This window comes from Trachinotus anak, unplaced genomic scaffold (assembly GCF_046630095.1).
Source record: "Trachinotus anak isolate AG129_WGS33_773 ecotype Australia unplaced genomic scaffold, CSIRO_AGI_Tana_v1 ptg000033l, whole genome shotgun sequence".
Lineage (NCBI taxonomy): Eukaryota > Metazoa > Chordata > Actinopteri > Carangiformes > Carangidae > Trachinotus > Trachinotus anak.
The window spans coordinates 3,410,555-3,422,849 of NW_027273884.1; positions in this window are offsets into that span (position 1 = coordinate 3,410,555).

Sequence of the window (12,295 nt, forward strand, 5' to 3'; positions counted from 1 at the left end):
CCACTGCATGTTGCCGTACTTGTCAATGTGAACACATCAATGAACTCAAAATATGGGAGTACACATGGAATTATCTGCTTTTATGTTGTTTGTGTGGTTTGTTTGTGAGTTATTAGGTTAAGCTCATTGTATTTGTCCACACTTGTGACCGAATCACGTTTTTATCACAAATGAATGCAGAAAACCAGGTGAACCTGGTTCAATATCACCCAACAATACACTGTGTTGATCATTCACACACAAGTGTGACTGCATTTGAGGTAATTAACTTTGTCACCTAAACATCACATTTCTATTCTTTACTGCTTCACTCACAGATGTACTCAAACTAATTCCATCCGCTAACCTGTAGCAAAACAAACCAACACAAGACACAAGTTGGGTGTAGAAGATAGAGTGGGAAAAGACTGCTTTCAGGAGAGAACAACAGAAGAAGCTGACAGAGGGGGAGGTGAGTCGACGAGCTGGGCTCCTGCCACTTTCTCTCAACTGTTTTCATCTTTGTGAGTTCAGTTCACAAGGCACCAGACTCCCAGGGCAGGTATGGACAGATGGAAAGGTCTAAGGGAACAGAAGGAGGGGAAGGAGAAAAGACAGAGACCAAATGTTATGCCCTGTGGTGATGGCATGAAGTTAGACAGTCAAGACGGGTTATTAGCGAGGGGATTGGGGAAGGAAAGTGGAAGGCTAACAGGTGTAGAGGACCAAGAAGTAACACCACTAATTTAAACAGTTACACCAAGACACACAGTTTTACACTCAGACATGCTCTGTCAGAGAGGATTACTGCTTTCCCAGCGCACCACACACTCATTATTTTATTTAGTGTTTTATATTAGCTTTTTTCACTCAGACAAGACATAAATTGGGATTGCTTCCGAACAAAATAATGTGCTCATGATTTGTTTTTGATTTGCTCGCTTCCCAGAGATGAAAAATCACATCTTTTTGCAAGTTGTTTCTTGATTGTTTGGGAATTGCTTCAATTGTGCAAGGAGTTTGATTTGATAAAGCTCTATTTCTTCACTTTTGCTTTTGATGGTGTAAATTAAGATACAAAGAAACAAAATAATGTGATGCTGTTAAGACTAATGCCTTAAACATTGATACAGATCTTGTATTAATACTCTTGCACTCAGCAACGAAAATCATTGCTTTTAGTAGAGAGTGTGATGTTTTATGACACTCAAAGTAGGAATTACTCTGATCATTGTAGTTTTCAGACAGAAATGTTGATTTAGAAGAAGCATTTGTGTGGGTAATACGTTTCACACACAAAAAATATGTTACCATTTGTAATAAGAAGCATAGATACTGATCTTTGTTGATCTGTTAAATTGTGTCATTCTTGGAAATACACTGGGAATATGTACATAAATCTTAGATATAGATCCATCATCAGTAATGTCAAATAAGCACATGAATTAATAAATGAATGAATTAGTATATACATGAATCCATCATTTTCATAAAATAAATGTTTTTTTCTTTTTTTTTTTTGCCAAAATAGTTTTTGTTCAGCTTATTGTTAACTATGAACATCTATCCTCTCATTGAATATGTGCACATACGGTATTTCCACCTGAACGCAATCTTCTTTAGCGAGCATCGGAATTACACTGGAGAGGAGGGAAAGACGGACTTTATTCGGCTGCATTCATTCTAGTCCAAAATCTTGTTTTTGTAGCTGACATCAAGGAGAAAGCTGCTTCACAAAGGTGTGCGTTTGGCAAAGGCAGTGAAGTCTTCACTGCATGCTGATAGATCCAACACTCAGCTTTAATGCATGTTATGATGAAAGAGAGGCTGCTGTAATGAATGTGCTGTGAGGACGGGCAGCCTAGTAACCGACAGTGCACAGATCAGCCGTTGAGAATCACCCATCTGGCACTGAAGTCACTCAAAAATAATTATGACCCCCATACGCTGTCTGTGCAAGCAGCTCATTATGACCCATAGTTGCATTTTATTGTGAAATGACTTCTAGCTGTTGTGTGAGTCGACATCAGTTGTTTCAGGAAAAACAGCATCTCTATGTTCAGGTGACAAAGCCCTGTAGTGACCATAGTAATTGTGACGGGAGGCAGGAGGAAGTCAGGTGTTGGTGTTAGTAAGTCAGCAGGTGGATGGAAGGGTTGAGAAAACATTGAACTTTACCATGGTAGACTGCTGTTTGTTTCAAGGTTTCACGCTAACGGTCAGCGTGATGTCACCACAAAGTCTGCCAGGTGAATTTCAGGAGCCTACCTCCAGGAGGTTCAGGAGCCACGAAGCAGAGTTAGCACTGAGCAGCTAACTCTGTTAGGAGGATAAAGGAGCATCTCCTCAGGGAGACAGAAGCCACATAGCCAGACAAGCTTATGCTCCATCAGGAAGCAACACAAGCCTGCAGCTCACTGGATTTTACAGAGCAGCACAGCAGAGAGGATCTCTCTCTTTCCATGGATGGGGTAACATTAACTGGGCCTAACATAGCATAGCATAGCATAGCATAGCATAGCATAGCATAGTATAGCATAGTACAGCATGGGTAAGCACTACACTGTTTATCTCTGTCAATGTGCATATATTGATTTGGTGAATGTTGACACCAAACTTTGTTGCTTAGGTTGATGGCTAGCCACAGCATTAAGATGATACTAGTATGTTTGACCTACATACCTGTAGCATATTTAGAACTAGGACTGGGATGTAGCTAGCCTTACTTTTAACCTGGCACCCTTTAACCTATGCACTTTAAAAACGAAACACATTCTCTACCCAACAGGGCATGCAGTCTCAGCAGCCATCTTGAATCAGCCATTCCCACACACACACACACACACACACACACAAACACACGTGTAAAGTATGGCTCTCTAGATAGGATACTGTGTGTTTTACCTCTGTGATCCTTTGAGTGTACCTGCTGGTGTATTTAATTTTGCACAAGGGTGAAGGTCACCAACCTCTCCTCTACAGAACTCCCAATCCTTCAACTTTGATTAATTATTGATATGGTAATTTTGGTAGTTATTAAATTAATTATTAATCAGAGTTCCGTATTGATAGGATAACTTTTATACTTTGAGACTGTATCAATACTGGTTGTCCATTTCCTGATTAGGATGGTGCCCAGAGGACAGATTCAGTTTTAATTACAGTTGTTATTTAATATTAACATTCTGATAATTTGTCATAATAATTGACAAATTAATAATTGATAACCTATCAATGTGCAACACTGATGACCTTAAAGAACCTTAACAAAGTATTATTTAACCCAAATCTTTCCCCAGTTGTGTTTGTCCCTAAACCTGACCAAATCGTTACCGTAGCATTATCACAATATAAAAGGGCAAGTTATTTATTTTTCAGCAGTGATTTCTAAGAGTTTATCTGTAGCCAGAATGGGCATAATTAAGGATTCGGTCCTATGGGTTGTACCAGAGAGTAGGTTCAAATGACATGTATGGTCAAATTGTTGATCATGAAACATAAAAACACCCTGCACATGTTCAGATCAGTCCTGATGCACACAATATTGACATGTATCTTGTATATCATCCCCCTAATTCATAGGAGCTTAGGTTTTTCTTGAGGGAACAAACCTTGCTATCATGTAATTTGCTAAAATCTTCACACCTAAAGTAGGTAAATGTGTCGCAAAAGTTTTGGCCATTTAGGACTGGTTTTTGACTCTGAAAAGCTTCACAAACATCAGACAGATACATTTTGTAGTAAGTGAAAAAGCCTAATCAAAACAACCTAATATGACAGTTTTAATTATGATGATTGTTCCAAATTTTCTTACAGTACAATGAGGTCCTATAGCTGAAAACTGATATTTCATTAGGCAACATGTATTGAAGTAGCAGCCACATGTGATACATGATACCATCAGCATTGGATCCCTGCAAGGCTGCGTTCTTTCTCCTCTGCTCTTCTCCCTGTACACCAACACCTGCACCTCCAGCCATCAGTCTGTCAAGCTCCTGAAGTTTGCAGACGACACCACTCTCATTGGATTCATCTCTGATGGCGATGAGTCTGCCTACAGGTGGGAGACTGAGCGTCTGGTGACCTGGTGCAGGCAGAACAACCTAGAGCTAAACGCTCTGAAGACAGTGGAGATGACTACAGAAACAGCCCAGCCCCACCCATCCCCATCACCTGTGTGACTCCCCTGTGGACACTGTAGAGTACCTCTGCTTCCTGGGAACTGCCATAAAGCAGAACCACAAGTGGGAGCTGAACATCAACTCCCTCATCAAGAAGGCTCAGCAGAGGATGTACTTCTTGCAGCAGCTGGAGAAGTTCAACCTGCCAAGGACAATGAACTTCTACACCTCCATCATCGAGTCCATCCTCACCTCCTCCATCACCATCTGGTACGCTGCAGGACAAAAGCAGACTGCAGTGTATCATCCGCTCTGCTGAGAGCTTGATTGGCTGCAATCTACCATCCCTCCAGGACCTGTACGCCTCAAGGACCTGGAGGCGTACAGGAAAGATTGTAGTTGACCTCTCCCACCCTGGACACAAACTCTTCGAGTCACTCCCCTCTAGCAGGAGGCTGCTTCTTCCCATCTGCCATCAGCCTTATCAACAAGGCTAGAGAGCCCCCCCCCCCCCCCCCCCCCACTTCCCCACAGAATTATTGCACATTCCCCTGTCATATTGCACAATGTACATATTCATAATGTATTTATTTATATTTTCTATATTTACTATAACATCCTTCACATCTTTATTGTAAAAAATGTATTTTATTTTATTTTTATTTTATTGTTAAAATCTTTCTGTCTTTTCATTTTTGAGTGTCTTGTTCTCACCTTTGTTTATACTTTTTCTTTCTTACTCTTTACTGTCTTGCACCAAACACCAAAACAAATTCCTTGTATGTGCAAACCTACTTGGCAATAAAACGGATTCTGATTCTGATTCTGATGTGTATGTGATATCCAGACAAGGTATATCTTGCTTTCTGCTGAAGTGATTCCCCATGACAGACCATATTAATAAAAGCACTGGGGGGACTTCAAGGCTTTGGGCCTGAATCACCACCATGACAAGATTAAGAAATCCCGCTACAAAAGTGCTGAATTATGTACATTGTCAGATTTTGGATGATGCTCTTCATAACTCTTGCGCCTCACTGCAGCACATCTATGACAGATTCACTTGCGATGCAACAAGCCCCAAGGGTTGTGGGGGATAGGAGAGGTTGGGTCATGAAGGAAAGCCAATGGGGCGACACACCAGTCTTCCACCAACTATTAGCGTGCTGATGAATTGCTGAGTTGTGGCGAGGGTTTGTGGGTGATACAAGATGATGTGTGCGAGGACGACAAGGTGTTTAACTCTTTGCCTTGGAAGGATCGGTTCTTTCCCTGGCTTGCTGGGTGAAGAGGAGGAAGTATACATCATAATGTTGTGTGGGCCCTTTAGGGAATTTGGCCTCTCAAAATACTGGCTTATGGCCTGAAACTGTGTGTGTGGATATATATGTGTGTGTGTGTGTGTGTGTGTGTGTGTGTGTGTGTGTGTGTGTTTGTTTGTATAACCGAGTGGATGATTCCTTTTGTCCCTGTGTGTGTCCTTTTGTGTGAGTCTATGGTAGCATCATGAAAGACAAATAGCAGCTGTCATTCCATTTACTTCAGACTCTACCCACAAACAGACACACACACACACACACACCCTTGTTTTACTATATTTATGGGGACCAATCATTGACATAATGCACTTGCTAGCCCCTCACCCTGACCTTAAAGGAGCTATTTGTAAGTTTCGCGATTGCTACATAGCTGCATTAGCATGAAAAGGTGTTTACTTACTAGTCTTTAAAGGGATCCCTTGTTGCATTTATAATACATGAAGTTATGATAGGGCTGGACAAGGCTAGCTGGTTAGCATGTTAATTTAAGTTGAAGAAAAGAAGGGATAGAAATATGCTAATCAAGAATTAACATTGGCATTGCTTTCCACTGCTGGAAACAGCACTTGGCAAATTAAGAAATGCAGTTTGATGCTGAACTCTCAGTATTTTTTCTAGAATGGTAAATAAATGGCTGTTAATGTGAATGTTAGCTATGTAGCAATGGCAAAACGTACAAGTAGCGCCGATTAACCATCACATCTGAATGCCTAACTGTAACCCGTATCTCTAACTCTGTCCTAAGCCTAATTCTAGCTCTAATCCTAAAACCAAATCATAACCCTTTAACATAACAGCTCATTGAACTTCAAATTTAGTCCCCACAAAGGTGTTGAACAAGTATAGTGGGTTAACCCTAATCCTGGTTTTTGGATGCCATTAATATAGCACAAGCTAAAACCAAGTCTTAACCCTCAAACAGGCATTTGACAATGTGTCATAAAGTGAGGACTAGCCAAAATATCCTTACATTCCCAAAATGTCCTCACTCTGGTAGGAAAAACAAACACACACCATAGCTGTGCTCTCTCTACATTGCTGCTTACCTGCCCCTGAACCACCCTGCTGCTTCCCTGCCACACACACACACACACACACACACACCGGGATTAACTAACACTTCTTCTGCCCTGGGGGTTTGCCACCTAAAAAAAGTCATCTGAGGGGAAATATGAGCTCAGTCCCCCAATTTACTCTGCTACTCCTGTAGTAAATAACTGAGGAAGGTCTCGGAGACAGGATGGAAGGAAAATAAGTCTCTTTCTCACATTCGCTATTCTCATTTTTTTCAACATGGAGAAATCTACACTCTCTCACATGTGCAGCTATCACTCTTTTTCTCCCAAGTGCAGAGTGTTAGCTTAGTAACAAAGGTAAAATAAATACCTCGGGCTTGATGAACTGTTTGTGGTACAGCAGCTGCAGGTGGTCGGAGTCATAGCGAGCTGTGGAAATGGATGGATGCACAGGTGCCAGACAGGCATCTGTACACGTGGGATGAAAGCAGCAGCTTTTTATTAGTTTTCTTTACCCATCCTCATGTCATCAGGTGTGATGGACTAGAGCTGTGCAAATAATGCAGAAAGTTATCTGGTAAAGAAACAGGCAGCCAGGAAACGATAAAGAAGATAAAATTTTTTAGCAACTCATATTTCAGCAAAGTGTCCACAGCAAAGACACCACATCATTTTACAGATGTATAAATGTTGCAAACAAAACCAAAACTGATTTCAACTGTCAAACTCTGTAAGACAGCGAACAAATCAGTCCACGAATTATTGAAGTAACAGAGTGTTACAGGGATTAGTCACTGCAATCTAATTAATATGGATGTCCAAGTTTTTTTGGCCCAAATCCCAGAGTCCTTTAATATTTTATTGATACTAAGTCCAATTTGAAACTTATATTTACATAGCTGCAGACACATGCAATGTTGATTAAATATATATCTGGCAGATTGAAATAACAACTGCAGAATTAAATTTGGCAGACTTTAGTTTTCACAAGCTCCTTCATCCAAATACCGAAGGTCTGGGTTGAAAACTAGTTTAACTAAAAGAAGTTGATCATATACTGATCATAGACTGTATATGGAGACTGAACGGAAGTTTAAGGATCCGAGACCTGAAACTGACGCAGTGCAATACGCTACAGAGAAGGGTCTGTGTGTCTTTTGGTCATTATTTACTAAAAAACAAGAGGTTATTTGATTTTCATTTGAACATACAAAAAGTAAAATGGAAATACAAGGTTTTTTCTTTTCACGATCATAAATAGATGTTTATTTATTTATTTATTTATTTTTAATTTTTGATTTTATATCTGAGCAGATTTAGATCTGCTCAGTCTTGTAGATTGTTTGTGGTCCAACATGTGATTTTGTTGATTATTCACTCATCTAATCTCTCTTATGGAAAAACTAAGTACAAGGGTGGGATATGCTCACATTCATTAGCTGCAAATGGTTCAATCAACAATGCTCATTTGGCATGTTCATGCACAGCACTGTGTGTCAATTGAAATTTGGTGACAGTTGTAGAGGATCAGGGGACACCGTTTCCTCATTAAAAAATTATTAGTTCAAGAAATGGCATGCTGAGAGTGTGATCAAGGCAAGCAGTACTTGCCCAGTTAAAGCTCGAAATTGACATCAATTAGAACAATATTGAAATGGAAGCAATATCTCTCCTTACATCTGAGCTCACAACAGCAATCTGTCCCATAAAGGATCTGATGCCTGTTTGCATTCATCATGTAATTTACTGTCCACGTACGTCTGTAGATGTGAGCTCAGCAGGCACGAGAGAGAGAGAGAGAGAGAGAGAGAGAGAGAGAGAGAGAGAGAGAGAGACTGGTGGAGAGTTAGCTGAACGTATGTGAACGTATATTGAGATGCATGTGCACTTTAGGCTGTTTGTCAATAAATTAATGCTACAACTCGTCAAAACCTAAGTCTCCGCGTCTCCCCTGTGCTTCAACAACAGTCCAGATGATGAGCCAGGAAGGTTAACAGCACTGAGGCTGGAAAAATACAGGACCCCTCATCGTCACTGGAGTGTGTCATTGTTAGTTCATGGTAAACATGTTTACCAGAGAAGTGATATTTTTTCTCCATACTACACATTTGATACATTTACTGTCAATTCAGAAAAACAACACTAAAGGTTCTTCAGACAGGAAGGAGAGAGGTGAGAGAGCAGCAAGATGCAGGAGAGAGACTTTCAGCACAGAAACAACAGGCAGCACATAATCACGAGACCAGACAGGCCCTGAATTTAAGTGGCATGTGCCACTGCTACTGCCATGGAAAAGGATGTTTTAGTGTGGTCCATGTTTCTGATGTGAAGCTTGTTTTTTTTTAGAACCTTTGATAAGTGAAGAAATACTGTATATAAAAAGACATGACTCTCTCCTGTCACACTGGAGACATACTGATATATGAGGGCTCAGAAAACTGTTAAACAGACAGTAAACTAGTTCTTACTGACCTCTCAACCCTAACAAACAGAAGAAGACTGCACATTTTGCTGTTCTGGGAATTATCGATAAAGACAGTGTTAATTGCAGTCCACAGGTTGTTGCCATCGTGATTAAGGACTCACTCATTTTCATGCTCTGCTAATCCGGGGAAATCACTATCAGATGAAATTGTGGACTTAAGTGAGGGTCCAAACGTTCACCTTGACAACGTTAAATCAATCATCAAAATGCTGCATAAGATAGAAGTGATTTCTTTTTTTGGGTCATGGCTGGAGATGGGATCATCTGAAAGAGCGTTTGGATTTTAAAGTCAAGCGAAAAACCCGTAAATGTCTCAGGGAGAATGAAATTAACTCTCTGTAAGAGACCTCTGTGAGATTTAGATTGGGGATTGTATACAATTTCCTTTGATTTGGTCCAGACGATTGCCTCCTAGACTTGGGGCACTATTGGCTGGAGGAACTTCCATTTGATTAAACTATTTACTCACCTTTGCTTAAGAAACAACCTAAACAGAATGAGAAATATAGCAACCAAGATATAAGAAGAAGCCAGTAGAAACCAGAGATGATAAACTGAAGGCCAGTGAGATCATTATTTCTTTTGGGGACAACAAGTTGCCTCATCAAAACTATTTTCAATCTGAAAGTGGTGAAAAGGCTGGTAATTACAATTATCCCATCCTTGGAGAGACTTGGCTAATTAGGCTCAGAAGAGCCCTGAGTGGACTCCTCAAGTTCATCAATAAAAGCAGCTTAATGAGCCAGAGGTTCCACTGAAGGAGCGCATCTGCTGGATTGTTGTGGCTGTGGTAATGGGCCGGTGGAGAGGAGCTGGCAGAGGGGAGATGGCACACTGGAGTTGTAGTTAAAACACATTTCCAGAGAGCCAATGAGAGGAGGGCTTGTCACACTTTTATAGCTCTTTCAGACAGAAGCTCACTGGAACAAGACAGATATAGCATTGCTGCTAAATAGAATTTATAAGTTAGGTTAAAAGACTTTAATCCACTCAAAAAAAAAAAAAAAAAAGATTGAAGTGATTAAAAATTCTATTTTTTTTAAATGATAGTACGTTTTGGATTAAAATAGTTGCTGTTCATTGTTGGGTGTTACGGAAAAAAAGGCCAGGTTAATTGTCAAGTTAGGATACAGGCATTACAGGAATGAGTTTGAATTGTGTCATGTGATGTTAATAATGGATTGTGTATGAGAAAAATTAGGATTATTCTTTTGCACAAAGTAGAAGTAGCAGAAGTAGAAAGTAGCACAGTAAAGATTGCTCTTGTTCTCAGCTGTTCTCAGGTTGTGATTCAGAGATCGGTAACACTGCCACAATATTTTCTGTCTTCATTATATTCCTCTACGGATATTTATTCACTGGCTAGGAAAACATCAGATAATGGAGACTAAAGTCTTTAAATGCCTAAAGGCAAAGAGAGAAATACATTTATAAAAAGCACAATATGTGAATGGTAAAGTCAAGAAGCACATATTCTCCTTGACTTGCAAAGTTTTTCTGAATTTCAGTTAAATGAGGGAAACAAAGCTGCATGCAGGGCTACATGATGCCACATGTGTGACTCTGAATGAAGTACTGAAGTGAAATAGGTGACTGGTCTTTGTCATATGTGACTTTATTCAATACGATTCCCATCTCTTTAATTGATTTGCCCATTGTATGATGCTTTGCTTTAAACATTGCCTCATGCCACATTGCAATAGGCACATCAATTGCAAAGCATTCAGAAAATATTCAGATCCCTTCACTTTTGTCACATTTTATGTCATAGCTTTATTCTAAAATCATTTAATTCATATTCCCCCTCATCAATCTACACTCAGTACTACTTTGTCTATGATGACAGGAACAGAATTTTACTTTTTGCTAATTAATTAGAAATGGAAAAATTAAACTACCACATTGACATAAGTGCTCTGGACCATGTTTTTATTAAGAATAAATCAGTACGTTGCTCTGTTCAGCTTTCCCTTCAGGTTGCCACTGAAGAACACCCCCTCAGCACGATGCTGCCACCACCACGCTTCACCACTGGAGCGGTGCCTCGTTTCCTCCTGACATGACGCTTAGAATGAGGTCAGACAGTTCAAGGTTGGTTTCATCAGACCACAGACTCTTGTTTCTCACAAAAAATGTTTACTTTTACTGAGGAGAGGCTTCAGTCTGGCCACTGCCATTGTCCTTCTGGAAGTTTTACCCATCTCCACACAGGATCTCTGATGATCGGGTTCTTGATCACCTCTTGTACCTAGTCCATTCTACCCCAGTCTCTCCGTTTGACTAGGCAGCCAGTTTTAGGAAGAGGCCTGGTTGTTCAAACTTCTTCCATTTAAAAATTACACAGTTGAACACCCCTGTGACTAGACTGCATATCATTCAGGCTTAGTCCGTCCTGTGGCCCTTTGCTGCATGTGATCCCCTCTCTCTCTTGCCATAGAGGGATTTATTATCAATAAACTTACATGTTGTACCATCTACAAACAAGCCATGTACAAGACTGAGCAGAGCCCTGCCTGCAGAGAAAAGTCTCTGTATGACCACAGTTTACTTTTTTTAACAACAGGTATGAAATGCCTACAAAATGAAATACAAGGTGATTGTAATAAAACAAACAAAAAAAGAATTGTGGAAGTCACTGTGCTCTTGGCAGCCTTCAATACAGCAGATTTTTTTTTTTTTTTTTTTTGCCAGATCTGTGCCTCGACACAACCCTGTCTCTGAGCTCTGCATGCAGTTCCTTCCCCCTCATGGCTTGGTTTTTGCTCTGATATGCATTGTCAGCTGTGAGACCTTATACAGACAGGTGTGTGTCTTTCCACATCATGTCCAATCACCTGAATTTACCAGATGTAGACTCTAACCAATGTGTGGAAACATCTTAAAGATAATCAAGAGCAATTTCCAGTGTCGTAGGTAAGGGTCTGAATAGTTATGTCATTGTGATATTTCAGTTTTTCCTTTTTAGTACATTTTTCAAACATTTAGGTCAGAAAATTAAATAAAAATAACTAGAATTTCAACAGCCAGCTGTTTTTTACAGTGTACTGATTAAAACAAGAATATTGGTTGAATTGAACCCTAGTCTGACCAGTGGGCTAAAAGGCAGCCTGGAGGACAGGTTTGCATCAGCCAAACACCACACACCTGTGTGAAATGGAAGGTCTTGTGATGGCAGAAGGCTGTGACAGGATAAGTATGTCATCCTTAAACTTCACAATTATGTACACATAATATATATTATCATGTTCAGGCAGCTCTCTGCCATGTTTCTCTGGCATAATTTATGTTAGAATATTCTGACCAGCAGAAAATAAAAGGTTATGGGTCTCAGCTATATATGTATATATACACACACACACATATACACACACAGTG